Here is a 14,886-nt window from a genome sequence, read left to right as displayed (position 1 = left end):
AGTGCCCACTACACCGAAATAGAAAAGGTCAAAGTCTTTTGCCATTTATACAGCAAAGTCTTTAAGCATAGGACTAGCACAGTGCTGTCCTTGCCGATCTGTAAAATGACAAAAGCAAATTACCACTCCAGGCACAGTAGTACAGCTTTGAATGCGTAAAATACCAATCAAGCCAACCTGAAATGAGTAAAAGCAACCCCTGACACAGTGTTTCGCTCTAATTAGAGCTCTTCAGAGAGGTATAGCTTTGTCCAGACACAAGGGAGCACCCAGTATAAGTCAAAGAAATACCCTTTCAGGCATAGAGTGACGAATAAATTATGCAAAAAAGAAGCAGAGAACTCTGGGTAGTTTTCAAGTTTAGGTGGAAAGCAGATCCTGTATGGAGCACTCTCAACACCAGCGACACTCTAGATCTGCTCACCTCAAATGTCTGTTTTTCTATCAAAACCTTTAAGCATAGGATTAGCACAGTGCCAACCACGCCGAGATAGAAAAGGACAAAGTCTTTTGCCATTTGTACAGCAAAGTCTTTAAGCATAGGACTAGCACAGTGCTGTCTTTGCCGAGCTGTAAATTGACAAAAGCCAATTACCACTCCAGACACAGTATTACAGCTTTGAATTGGTAAAATACCAATCAAGCCAACCTGAAATGAGTAAAAGCAACCCCTGACACAGTGTTTCGCTCTAATTAGAGTTCTTCAGAGATGTATAGCTTTGTCCAGACACAAGGGAGCACCCAGTATAAGTCAAAGAAATACCCTTTCAGGCATAGAGTGACGAATAAATTATGCAAAAAAGAAGCAGAGAACTCTGGGTAGTTCTCAGGTTTAGGTGGAAAGCAGCTCCTGTATGGAGCACTCTCAACACCAGCGACACTCTAGATCTGCTCACCTCAAATGTCTGTTTTTCAATCAAAATATTTAAGCATAGGATTAGCACAGTGCCAACCACGCCGAGATAGAAAAGGACAAAGTCTTTTGCCATTTGTACAGCAAAGTCTTTAAGCATAGGACTAGCACAGTGCTGTCCTTGCTGATCTGTAAATAGACAAAAGCCAATTACCACTCCAGGCACAGCATTACAGCTTTGAATGGGTAAAATACCAATCAAGCCAACCTGAAATGAGTAAAAGCAACCCCTGACACAGTGTTTCGCTCTAACTAGAGCTCTTCAGAGAGGTATAGCTTTGTCCAGACACAAGGGAGCACCCAGTATAAGTCAATGAAATACCCTTTCAGGCATAGAGTGACGAATAAAATCTGCAAAAAAGAAGCAGAGAACTCTGGGTAGTTATCAAGATTAGGTGGAAAGCAGCTTCTGTATGGAGCACTGTCAACACCAGTGACACTCTAGATCTGCTCACCTCAAATGTCTGTTTTTCTATCAAAATCTTTAAGCATAGGATTAGCACAGTGCCATCCACGCCGAGATAGAAAAGGACAAGTCTTTTGCCATTTGTACAGCAAAGTCTTTAAGCATAGGACTAGCACAGTGCTGTCCTTGCCGATCTGTAAAATGACAAAAGCAAATTACCACTCCAGGCACAGTAGTACAGCTTTGAATGCGTAAAATACCAATCAAGCCAACCTGAAATGAGTAAAAGCAACCCCTGACACAGTGTTTCGCTCTAATTAGAGCTCTTCAGAGAGGTATAGCTTTGTCCAGACACAAGGGAGCACCCAGTATAAGTCAATGAAATACCCTTTCAGGCATAGAGTGACGAATAAATTATGCAAAAAAGAAGCAGAGAACTCTGGGTAGTTCTCAAGTTTAGGTCTAAAGCAGCTCCTGTATGGAGCACTCTCAACATCAGCGACACTCTAGATCTGCTCACCTCAAATGTCTGTTTTTCTACCAAAATCTTTAAGCATTGGATTAGCTCAGTGCCATCCACGCCAAGATAGAAAAGGACAAAGTCTTTTGCCATTTGTACAGCAAAGTCTTTAAGCATAGGACTAGCACAATGCTGTCCTTGCCGAGCTGTAAAATGACAAAAGCCAATTACCACTCCAGGCACAGTATTACAGCTTTGAATTGGTAAAATACCAATCAAGCCAACCTGAAATGAGTAAAAGCAACCCCTGACACAGTGTTTCACTCTAATTAGAGCTCTTCAGAGAGGTATAGCTTTGTCCAGACACAAGGGAGCACCCAGTATAAGTCAACGAAATACCCTTTCAGGCATAGAGTGACAAATAAATTATGCAAAAAAGAAGCAGAGAACTCTGGGTAGTTCTCAAGTTTAGGTGGAAAGCAGCTCCTGTATGGAGCACTCTCAACACCAGCGACACTCTAGATCTGCCCACCTCAAATGTCTGTTTTTCCATCAAAATCTGTAAGCATAGGATTAGCACAGTGCCCACTACACCGAAATAGAAATGGTCAAAGTCTTTTGCCATTTGTACAGCAAAGTCTTTAAGCATAGGACTAGCACAGTGCTGTCCTTGCCGAGCTGTAAAATGACAAAAGCCAATTACCACTCCAGGCACAGTATTACAGCTTTGAATAGGTAAAATACCAATCAAGCCAACCTGAAATGAGTAAAAGCAACCCCTGACAAAGTGGTTCGCTCTAATTAGAGCTCTTCAGAGAGGTATAGCTTTGTCCAGACACAAGGGAGCACCCAGTATAAGTCAAAGAAATACCCTTTCAGGCATAGAGTGACGAATAAATTATGCAAAAAAAGAAGCAGAGAACTCTGGGTAGTTCTCAAGTTTAGGTGGAAAGCAGCTCCTGTATGGAGCACTCTCAACACCAGCGACACTCTAGATCTGCTCACCTCAAATGTCTGTTTTTCTATCAAAATCTTTAAGCATAGGATTAGCACAGTGCCAACCACGCCGAGATAGAAAAGAACAAAGTCTTTTGCCATTTGTACAGCAAAGTCTTTAAGCATAGGACTAGCACAGTGCTGTCCTTGCCGAGCTGTAAATTGACAAAAGCCAATTACCACTCCAGACACAGTATTACAGCTTTGAATTGGTAAAATACCAATCATGCCAACCTGAAATGAGTAAAAGCAACCCCTGACACAGTGTTTCGCTCTAATTAGAGCTCTTCAGAGAGGTATAGCTTTGTCCAGTCACAAGGGAGCACCCAGTATAAGTCAATGAAATACCCTTTCAGGCATAGAATGACGAATAAATTATGCAAAAAAGAAGCAGAGAACTCTGGGTAGTTCTCAAGATTAGGTGGAAAGCAGCTTCTGTATGGAGCACTGTCAACACCAGCGACACTCTAGATCTGCTCACCTCAAATGTCTGTTTTTCTATCAAAATCTTTAAGCATAGGATGAGCACAGTGCCATCCACGCCGAGATAGAAAAGGACAAGTCTTTTGCCATTTGTACAGCAAAGTCTTTAAGCATAGGACTAGCACAGTGCTGTCCTTGCCGATCTGTAAAATGACAAAAGCAAATTACCACTCCAGGCACAGTAGTACAGCTTTGAATGCGTAAAATACCAATCAAGCCAACCTGAAATGAGTAAAAGCAACCCCTGACACAGTGTTTCGCTCTAATTAGAGCTCTTCAGAGAGATATAGCTTTGTCCAGACACAAGGGAGCACCCAGTATAAGTCAATGAAATACCCTTTCAGGCATAGAGTGACGAATAAATTATGCAAAAAAGAAGCAGAGAACTCTGGGTAGTTCTCAAGTTTAGGTGGAAAGCAGCTCCTGTATGGAGCACTCTCAACACCAGCGACACTCTAGATCTGCTCACCTCAAATGTCTGTTTTTCTATCAAAATCTTTAAGCATAGGATTAGCACAGTGCCAACCACGCCGAGATAGAAAAGGACAAAGTCTTTTGCCATTTGTACAGCAAAGTCTTTAAGCATAGGACTAGCACAGAGCTGTCTTTGCCGAGCTGTAAATTGACAAAAGCCAAATACCACTCCTGACACAGTATTACAGCTTTGAATTGGTAAAATACCAATCAAGCCAACCTGAAATGAGTAAAAGCAACCCCTGACACAGTGTTTCGCTCTAATTAGAGCTCTTCAGAGAGGTATAGCTTTGTCCAGACACAAGGGAGCACCCAGTATAAGTCAATGAAATACCCTTTCAGGCATAGAGTGACGAATAAATTATGCAAAAAAGAAGCAGAGAACTCTGGGTAGTTCTCAAGTTTAGGTGGAAAGCAGCTCCTGTATGGAGCACTCTCAACACCAGCGACACTCTAGATCTGCTCACCTCAAATGTCTGTTTTTCTATCAAAATCTTTAAGCATAGGATTAGCACAGTGCCAACCACGCCGAGATAGAAAAGAACAAAGTCTTTTGCCATTTGTACAGCAAAGTCTTTAAGCATAGGACTAGCACAGTGCTGTCCTTGCCGAGCTGTAAATTGACAAAAGCCAATTACCACTCCAGACACAGTATTACAGCTTTGAATTGGTAAAATACCAATCAAGCCAACCTGAAATGAGTAAAAGCAACCCCTGACACAGTGTTTCGCTCTAATTAGAGCTCTTCAGAGAGGTATACCTTTGTCCAGACACAAGGGAGCACCCAGTATAAGTCAATGAAATACCCTTTCAGGCATAGAGTGACGAATAAATTATGCAAAAAAGAAGCAGAGAACTCTGGGTAGTTCTCAAGTTTAGGTGGAAAGCAGCTCCTGTATGGAGCACTCTCAACACCAGCGATACTCTAGATCTGCTTACCTCAAATGTCTGTTTTTCTATCAAAATCTGTAAGCATAGGATTAGCACAGTGCCCACTACACCGAAATAGAAAAGGTCAAAGTCTTTTGCCATTTATACAGCAAAGTCTTTAAGCATAGGACTAGCACAGTGCTGTCCTTGCCGAGCAGTAAAATGACAAAAGCCAATTACCACTCCAGGCACAGTATTACAGCTTTGAATAGGTAAAATACCAATCAAGCCAACCTGAAATGAGTAAAAGCAACCCCTGACACAGTGTTTCGCTCTAATTAGAGCTCTTCAGAGAGGTATAGCTTTGTCCAGACACAAGGGAGCACCCAGTATAAGTCAATGAAATACCCTTTCAGGCATAGAGTGACGAATAAATTATGCAAAAAAGAAGCAGAGAACTCTGGGTAGTTCTCAAGATTAGGTGGAAAGCAGCTTCTGTATGGAGCACTCTCAACACCAGCGACACTCTAGATCTGCTCACCTCAAATGTCTGTTTTTCTATCAAAATCTTTAAGCATAGAATTAGCACAGTGCCATCCACGCCGAGATAGAAAAGGACAAAGTCTTTTGCCATTTGTACAGCAAAGTCTTTAAGCATAGGATTAGCACAGTGCTGTCCTTGCCGAGCTGTAAAATGACAAAAGCCAATTACCACTCCAGGCACAGTATTACATCTTTGAATTGGTAAAATACCAAACAAGCCAACCTGAAATGAGGAAAAGCAACCCCTGACACAGTGTTTCACTCTAATTAGAGCTCTTCAGAGAGGTATAGCTTTGTCCAGACACAAGGGAGCACCCAGTATAAGTCAAAGAAATACCCTTTCAGGCATAGAGTGACGAATAAATTATGCAAAAAAGAAGCAGAGAACTCTAGGTAGTTCTCAGGTTTAGGTGGAAAGCAGCTCCTGTATGGAGCACTCTCAACACCAGCGACACTCTAGATCTGCTCACCTCAAATGTCTGTTTTTCTATCAAAATATTTAAGCATAGGATTAGCACAGTGCCAACCACGCCGAGATAGAAAAGGACAAAGTCTTTTGCCATTTGTACAGCAAAGTCTTTAAGCATAGGACTAGCACAGTGCTGTCCTTGCCGATCTGTAAATAGACAAAAGCCAATTACCACTCCAGGCACAGTATTACAGCTTTGAATGGGTAAAATACCAATCAAGCCAACCTGAAATGAGTAAAAGCAACTCCTGACACAGTGTTTCGCTCTAACTAGAGCTCTTCAGAAAGGTATAGCTTTGTCCAGACACAAGGGAGCACCCAGTATAAGTCAATGAAATACCCTTTCAGGCATAGAGTGACGAATAAATTATGCAAAAAAGAAGCAGAGAACTCTGGGTAGTTCTCAAGATTAGGTGGAAAGCAGCTTCTGTATGGAGCACTGTCAACACCAGCGACACTCTAGATCTGCGCACCTCAAATGTCTGTTTTTCTATCAAAATCTTTAAGCATAGGATTAGCACAGTGCCATCCACGCCGAGATAGAAAAGGACAAGTCTTTTGCCATTTGTACAGCAAAGTCTTTAAGCATAGGACTAGCACAGTGCTGTCCTTGCCGATCTGTAAAATGACAAAAGCAAATTACCACTCCAGGCACAGTAGTACAGCTTTGAATGCGTAAAATACCAATCAAGCCAACCTGAAATGAGTAAAAGCAACCCCTGACACAGTGTTTCGCTCTAATTAGAGCTCTTCAGAGAGGTATAGCTTTGTCCAGACACAAGGGAGCACCCAGTATAAGTCAATGAAATACCCTTTCAGGCATAGAGTGACGAATAAATTATGCAAAAAAGAAGCAGAGAACTCTGGGTAATTCTCAAGTTTAGGTCTAAAGCAGCTCCTGTATGGAGCACTCTTAACATCAGCGACACTCTAGATCTGCTCACCTCAAATGTCGGTTTTTCTATCAAAATCTTTAAGCATAGGATTAGCACAGTGCCAACCACGCCGAGATAGAAAAGGACAAAGTCTTTTGCCATTTGTACAGCAAAGTCTTTAAGCATAGGACTAGCACAGTGCTGTCTTTGCCGAGCTGTAAATTGACAAAAGCCAAATACCACTCCAGACACAGTATTACAGCTTTGAATTGGTAAAATACCAATCAAGCCAACCTGAAATGAGTAAAAGCAACCCCTGACACAGTGTTTCGCTCTAATTAGAGCTCTTCAGAGAGGTATAGCTTTGTCCAGACACAAGGGAGCACCCAGTATAAGTCAATGAAATGCCCTTTCAGGCATAGAGTGACGAATAAATTATGCAAAAAAGAAGCAGAGAACTCTGGGTAGTTCTCAAGTTTAGGTGGAAAGCAGCTCCTGTATGGAGCACTCTCAACACCAGCGACACTCTAGATCTGCTCACCTCAAATGTCTGTTTTTCTATCAAAATCTTTAAGCATAGGATTAGCACAGTGCCAACCACGCTGAGATAGAAAAGAACAAAGTCTTTTGCCATTTGTACAGCAAAGTCTTTAAGCATAGGACTAGCACAGTGCTGTCCTTGCCGAGCTGTAAATTGACAAAAGCCAATTACCACTCCAGACACAGTATTACAGCTTTGAATTGGTAAAATACCAATCAAGCCAACCTGAAATGAGTAAAAGCAACCCCTGACACAGTGTTTCGCTCTAATTAGAGCTCTTCAGAGAGGTATAGCTTTGTCCAAACACAAGGGAGCACCCAGTATAAGTCAATGAAATACCCTTTCAGGCATAGAGTGACGAATAAATTATGCAAAAAAGAAGCAGAGAACTCTGGGTAGTTCTCAAGTTTAGGTGGAAAGCAGCTCCTGTATGGAGCACTCTCAACACCAGCGACACTGTAGATCTGCTCACCTCAAATGTCTGTTTTTCTATCAAAATCTGTAAGCATAGGATTAGCACAGTGCCCACTACACCGAAATAGAAAAGGTCAAAGTCTTTTGCCATTTGTACAGCAAAGTCTTTAAGCATAGGACTAGCACAGTGCTGTCCTTGCCGAGCTGTAAATTGACAAAAGCCAATTACCACTCCAGACACAGTATTACAGCTTTGAATTGGTAAAATACCAATCAAGCCAACCTGAAATGAGTAAAAGCAACCCCTGACACAGTGTTTCGCTCTAATTAGAGCTCTTCAGAGAGGTATAGCTTTGTCCAAACACAAGGGAGCACCCAGTATAAGTCAACGAAATACCCTTTCAGGCATAGAGTGACGAATAAATTATGCAAAAAAGAAGCAGAGAACTCTGGGTAGTTCTCAAGTTTAGGTGGAAATCAGCTCCTGTATGGAGCACTCTCAACACCAGCGACACTCTAGATCTGCTCACCTCAAATGTCTGTTTTTCTATCAAAATCTGTAAGCATAGGATTAGCTCAGTGCCATCCACGCCGAGATAGAAAAGGACAAAGTCTTTTGCCATTTGTACAGCAAAGTCTTTAGGCATAGGACTAGCACAATGCTGTCCTTGCCGAGCTGTAAAAATGACAAAAGCCAATTATCACTCCAGGCACAGTATTACAGCTTTGAATTGGTAAAATACCAATCAAGCCAACCTGAAATGAGTAGAAGCAACCCCTGACAAAGTGTTTCGCTCTAATTAGAACTCTTCAGAGAGGTATAGCTTTGTCCAAACAGAAGGGAGCACCCAGTATAAGTCAAAGAAATACCCTTTCAGGAATAGAGTGACGAATGAATTATGCAAAAAAGAAGCAGAGAACTCTGGGTAGTTTTCAAGTTTAGGTGGAAAGCAGATCCTGTATGGAGCACTCTCAACACCAGCGACACTCTAGATCTGCTCACCTCAAATGTCTGTTTTTCTATCAAAACCTTTAAGCATAGAATTAGCACAGTGCCAACCACGCCGAGATAGAAAAGGACAAAGTCTTTTGCCATTTGTACAGCAAAGTCTTTAAGCATAGGACTAGCACAGTGCTGTCTTTGCCGAGCTGTAAATTGACAAAAGCCAATTACCACTCCAGACACAGTATTACAGCTTTGAATTGGTAAAATACCAATCAAGCCAACCTGAAATGAGTAAAAGCAACCCCTGACACAGTGTTTTGCTCTAATTAGAGCTCTTCAGAGATGTATAGCTTTGTCCAGACACAAGGGAGCACCCAGTATAAGTCAAAGAAATACCCTTTCAGGCATAGAGTGAAGAATAAATTATGCAAAAAAGAAGCAGAGAACTCTGGGTAGTTCTCAGGTTGAGGTGGAAAGCAGCTCCTGTATGGAGCACTCTCAACACCAGCGACACTCTAGATCTGCTCACCTCAAATGTCTGTTTTTCAATCAAAATATTTAAGCATAGGATTAGCACAGTGCCAACCACGCCGAAATAGAAAAGGACAAAGTCTTTTGCCATTTGTACAGCAAAGTCTTTAAGCATAGGACTAGCACAGTGCTGTCCTTGCTGATCTGTAAATAGACAAAAGCCAATTACCACTCCAGGCACAGTATTACAGCTTTGAATGGGTAAAATACCAATCAAGCCAACCTGAAATGAGTAAAAGCAACCCCTGACACAGTGTTTCGCTCTAACTAGAGCTCTTCAGAGAGGTATAGCTTTGTCCAGACACAAGGGAGCACCCAGTATAAGTCAATGAAATACCCTTTCAGGCATAGAGTGACGAATAAATTATGCAAAAAAGAAGCAGAGAACTCTGGGTAGTTCTCAAGATTAGGTGGAAAGCAGCTTCTGTATGGAGCACTGTCAACACTAGCGACACTCTAGATCTGCTCACCTCAAATGTCTGTTTTTCTATCAAAATCTTTAAGCATAGGATTAGCACAGTGCCATCCACGCCGAGATAGAAAAGGACAAGTCTTTTGCCATTTGTACAGCAAAGTCTTTAAGCATAGGACTAGCACAGTGCTGTCCTTGCCGAGCTGTAAATTGACAAAAGCCAATTACCACTCCAGACACAGTATTACAGCTTTGAATTGGTAAAATACCAATCAAGCCAACCTGAAATGAGTAAAAGCAACCCCTGACACAGTGTTTCGCTCTAATTAGAGCTCTTCAGAGAGGTATAGCTTTGTCCAAACACAAGGGAGCACCCAGTATAAGTCAATGAAATACCCTTTCAGGCATAGAGTGACGAATAAATTATGCAAAAAAGAAGCAGAGAACTCTGGGTAGTTCTCAAGTTTAGGTGGAAAGCAGCTCCTGTATGGAGCACTCTCAACACCAGCGACACTCTAGATCTGCTCACCTCAAATGTCTGTTTTTCTATCAAAATCTGTAAGCATAGGATTAGCACAGTGCCCACTACTCCGAAATAGAAAAGGTCAAAGTCTTTTGCCATTTGTACAGCAAAGTCTTTAAGCATAGGACTAGCACAGTGCTGTCCTTGCCGAGCTGTAAAATGACAAAAGCCAATTACCACTCCAGGCACAGTATTACAGCTTTGAATAGGTAAAATACCAATCAAGCCAACCTGAAATGAGTAAAAGCAACCCCTGACAAAGTGGTTCGCTCTAATTAGAGCTCTTGAGAGAGGTATAGCTTTGTCCAGACACAAGGGAGCACCCAGTATAAGTCAAAGAAATACCCTTTCAGGCATAGAGTGACGAATAAATTATGCAAAAAAAGAAGCAGAGAACTCTGGGTAGTTCTCAAGTTTAGGTGGAAAGCAGCTCCTGTATGGAGCACTCTCAACACCAGCGACACTCTAGATCTGCTCACCTCAAATGTCTGTTTTTCTATCAAAATCTTTAAGCATAGGATTAGCACAGTGCCAACCACGCCGAGATAGAAAAGAACAAAGTCTTTTGCCATTTGTACAGCAAAGTCTTTAAGCATAGGACTAGCACACTGCTGTCCTTGCCGAGCTGTAAATTGACAAAAGACAATTACCACTCCAGACACAGTATTACAGCTTTGAATTGGTAAAATACCAATCAAGCCAACCTGAAATGAGTAAAAGCAACCCCTGACACAGTGTTTCGCTCTAATTAGAGCTCTTCAGAGAGGTATAGCTTTGTCCAAACACAAGGGAGCACCCAGTATAAGTCAATGAAATACCCTTTCAGGCAAAGAGTGACGAATAAATTATGCAAAAAAGAAGCAGAGAACTCTGGGTAGTTCTCAAGTTTAGGTGGAAATCAGCTCCTGTATGGAGCACTCTCAACACCAGCGACACTCTAGATCTGCTCACCTCAAATGTCTGTTTTTCTATCAAAATCTGTAAGCATAGGATTAGCTCAGTGCCATCCACGCCGAGATAGAAAAGGACAAAGTCTTTTGCCATTTGTACAGCAAAGTCTTTAGGCATAGGACTAGCACAATGCTGTCCTTGCCGAGCTGTAAAAATGACAAAAGCCAATTATCACTCCAGGCACAGTATTACAGCTTTGAATTGGTAAAATACCAATCAAGCCAACCTGAAATGAGTAGAAGCAACCCCTGACAAAGTGTTTCGCTCTAATTAGAACTCTTCAGAGAGGTATAGCTTTGTCCAAACAGAAGGGAGCACCCAGTATAAGTCAAAGAAATACCCTTTCAGGAATAGAGTGACGAATGAATTATGCAAAAAAGAAGCAGAGAACTCTGGGTAGTTTTCAAGTTTAGGTGGAAAGCAGATCCTGTATGGAGCACTCTCAACACCAGCGACACTCTAGATCTGCTCACCTCAAATGTCTGTTTTTCTATCAAAACCTTTAAGCATAGAATTAGCACAGTGCCAACCACGCCGAGATAGAAAAGGACAAAGTCTTTTGCCATTTGTACAGCAAAGTCTTTAAGCATAGGACTAGCACAGTGCTGTCTTTGCCGAGCTGTAAATTGACAAAAGCCAATTACCACTCCAGACACAGTATTACAGCTTTGAATTGGTAAAATACCAATCAAGCCAACCTGAAATGAGTAAAAGCAACCCCTGACACAGTGTTTTGCTCTAATTAGAGCTCTTCAGAGATGTATAGCTTTGTCCAGACACAAGGGAGCACCCAGTATAAGTCAAAGAAATACCCTTTCAGGCATAGAGTGACGAATAAATTATGCAAAAAAGAAGCAGAGAACTCTGGGTAGTTCTCAGGTTGAGGTGGAAAGCAGCTCCTGTATGGAGCACTCTCAACACCAGCGACACTCTAGATCTGCTCACCTCAAATGTCTGTTTTTCAATCAAAATATTTAAGCATAGGATTAGCACAGTGCCAACCACGCCGAAATAGAAAAGGACAAAGTCTTTTGCCATTTGTACAGCAAAGTCTTTAAGCATAGGACTAGCACAGTGCTGTCCTTGCTGATCTGTAAATAGACAAAAGCCAATTACCACTCCAGGCACAGTATTACAGCTTTGAATGGGTAAAATACCAATCAAGCCAACCTGAAATGAGTAAAAGCAACCCCTGACACAGTGTTTCGCTCTAACTAGAGCTCTTCAGAGAGGTATAGCTTTGTCCAGACACAAGGGAGCACCCAGTATAAGTCAATGAAATACCCTTTCAGGCATAGAGTGACGAATAAATTATGCAAAAAAGAAGCAGAGAACTCTGGGTAGTTCTCAAGATTAGGTGGAAAGCAGCTTCTGTATGGAGCACTGTCAACACTAGCGACACTCTAGATCTGCTCACCTCAAATGTCTGTTTTTCTATCAAAATCTTTAAGCATAGGATTAGCACAGTGCCATCCACGCCGAGATAGAAAAGGACAAGTCTTTTGCCATTTGTACAGCAAAGTCTTTAAGCATAGGACTAGCACAGTGCTGTCCTTGCCGAGCTGTAAATTGACAAAAGCCAATTACCACTCCAGACACAGTATTACAGCTTTGAATTGGTAAAATACCAATCAAGTCAACCTGAAATGAGTAAAAGCAACCCCTGACACAGTGTTTCGCTCTAATTAGAGCTCTTCAGAGAGGTATAGCTTTGTCCAAACACAAGGGAGCACCCAGTATAAGTCAATGAAATACCCTTTCAGGCATAGAGTGACGAATAAATTATGCAAAAAAGAAGCAGAGAACTCTGGGTAGTTCTCAAGTTTAGGTGGAAAGCAGCTCCTGTATGGAGCACTCTCAACACCAGCGACACTCTAGATCTGCTCACCTCAAATGTCTGTTTTTCTATCAAAATCTGTAAGCATAGGATTAGCACAGTGCCCACTACTCCGAAATAGAAAAGGTCAAAGTCTTTTGCCATTTGTACAGCAAAGTCTTTAAGCATAGGACTAGCACAGTGCTGTCCTTGCCGAGCTGTAAAATGACAAAAGCCAATTACCACTCCAGGCACAGTATTACAGCTTTGAATAGGTAAAATACCAATCAAGCCAACCTGAAATGAGTAAAAGCAACCCCTGACAAAGTGGTTCGCTCTAATTAGAGCTCTTGAGAGAGGTATAGCTTTGTCCAGACACAAGGGAGCACCCAGTATAAGTCAAAGAAATACCCTTTCAGGCATAGAGTGACGAATAAATTATGCAAAAAAAGAAGCAGAGAACTCTGGGTAGTTCTCAAGTTTAGGTGGAAAGCAGCTCCTGTATGGAGCACTCTCAACACCAGCGACACTCTAGATCTGCTCACCTCAAATGTCTGTTTTTCTATCAAAATCTTTAAGCATAGGATTAGCACAGTGCCAACCACGCCGAGATAGAAAAGAACAAAGTCTTTTGCCATTTGTACAGCAAAGTCTTTAAGCATAGGACTAGCACACTGCTGTCCTTGCCGAGCTGTAAATTGACAAAAGACAATTACCACTCCAGACACAGTATTACAGCTTTGAATTGGTAAAATACCAATCAAGCCAACCTGAAATGAGTAAAAGCAACCCCTGACACAGTGTTTCGCTCTAATTAGAGCTCTTCAGAGAGGTATAGCTTTGTCCAAACACAAGGGAGCACCCAGTATAAGTCAATGAAATACCCTTTCAGGCAAAGAGTGACGAATAAATTATGCAAAAAAGAAGCAGAGAACTCTGGGTAGTTCTCAAGTTTAGGTGGAAATCAGCTCCTGTATGGAGCACTCTCAACACCAGCGACACTCTAGATCTGCTCACCTCAAATGTCTGTTTTTCTATCAAAATCTGTAAGCATAGGATTAGCTCAGTGCCATCCACGCCGAGATAGAAAAGGACAAAGTCTTTTGCCATTTGTACAGCAAAGTCTTTAGGCATAGGACTAGCACAATGCTGTCCTTGCCGAGCTGTAAAAATGACAAAAGCCAATTATCACTCCAGGCACAGTATTACAGCTTTGAATTGGTAAAACACCAATCAAGCCAACCTGAAATGAGTAGAAGCAACCCCTGACAAAGTGTTTCGCTCTAATTAGAGCTCTTCAGAGAGGTATAGCTTTGTCCAAACACAAGGGAGCACCCAGTATAAGTCAAAGAAATACCCTTTCAGGAATAGAGTGACGAATGAATTATGCAAAAAAGAAGCAGAGAACTCTGGGTAGTTTTCAAGTTTAGGTGGAAAGCAGATCCTGTATGGAGCACTCTCAACACCAGCGACACTCTAGATCTGCTCACCTCAAATGTCTGTTTTTCTATCAAAACCTTTAAGCATAGAATTCGCACAGTGCCAACCACGCCGAGATAGAAAAGGACAAAGTCTTTTGCCATTTGTACAGCAAAGTCTTTAAGCATAGGACTAGCACAGTGCTGTCTTTGCCGAACTGTAAATTGACAAAAGCCAATTACCACTCCAGACACAGTATTACAGCTTTGAATTGGTAAAATACCAATCAAGCCAACCTGAAATGAGTAAAAGCAACCCCTGACACAGTGTTTCGCTCTAATTAGAGCTCTTCAGAGATGTATAGCTTTGTCCAGACACAAGGGAGCACCCAGTATAAGTCAAAGAAATACCCTTTCAGGCATAGAGTGACGAATAAATTATGCAAAAAAGAAGCAGAGAACTCTGGGTAGTTCTCAGGTTTAGGTGGAAAGCAGCTCCTGTATGGAGCACTCTCAACACCAGCGACACTCTAGATCTGCTCACCTCAAATGTCTGTTTTTCAATCAAAATATTTAAGCATAGGATTAGCACAGTGCCAACCACGCCGAAATAGAAAAGGACAAAGTCTTTTGCCATTTGTACAGCAAAGTCTTTAAGCATAGGACTAGCACAGTGCTGTCCTTGCTGATCTGTAAATAGACAAAAGCCAATTACCACTCCAGGCACAGTATTACAGCTTTGAATGGGTAAAATACCAATCAAGCCAACCTGAAATGAGTAAAAGCAACCCCTGACACAGTGTTTCGCTCTAACTAGAGCTCTTCAGAGAGGTATAGCTTTGTCC

This window comes from Triturus cristatus, chromosome 7, assembly GCF_964204655.1.
Source record: "Triturus cristatus chromosome 7, aTriCri1.1, whole genome shotgun sequence".
Classification (NCBI taxonomy): Eukaryota; Metazoa; Chordata; class Amphibia; order Caudata; family Salamandridae; genus Triturus; species Triturus cristatus.
Note: the sequence above shows the minus strand (reverse complement) of the source record.